At 42.2% G+C, this 367-nt stretch overlaps 1 pseudogene; it reads left to right on the forward strand.

The window, feature by feature from the left end:
- The window catches only part of LOC119588225, a 48,411-nt pseudogene extending 48,095 nt beyond the window's left edge, over nt 1–316 (forward strand).
- Nucleotides 317–367: the final 51 nt, after the last annotated feature.

Raw genomic sequence — 367 nt, forward strand, 5'->3', positions numbered from 1 at the left:
GCATTAGACAATCAGTACTGTAATTGCACAGCACAAGTGTGACCAGAACTCCCTTAAAATTAGTCACTAGACATTGCATTACAGTACCGCATATGTAGCCACTGCCTACTTCTTTGTAGGGTTAGGAATAGTAATCCTAGGGGACCAAGGCCACAGCCCCTGGCTAGGGAAAAGAACAAGCTGGGAAGGGGTAAGGGGTGCCCCTGGCTAGGGAAAAAGACTAAGATAGGCCTTGTACATTAGAGATCCTATACTTTTTCAGCATGCTGCTGCTGCTGGACAGTTATTTTCAGCAAACAAGAATGTAAGTGAATAGTGATGAGCAATAAACAAGCTTGAAAATGAGTAATAATTATATTATGAGCAA

This window comes from Penaeus monodon, chromosome 23, assembly GCF_015228065.2.
Source record: "Penaeus monodon isolate SGIC_2016 chromosome 23, NSTDA_Pmon_1, whole genome shotgun sequence".
NCBI lineage: Eukaryota > Metazoa > Arthropoda > Malacostraca > Decapoda > Penaeidae > Penaeus > Penaeus monodon.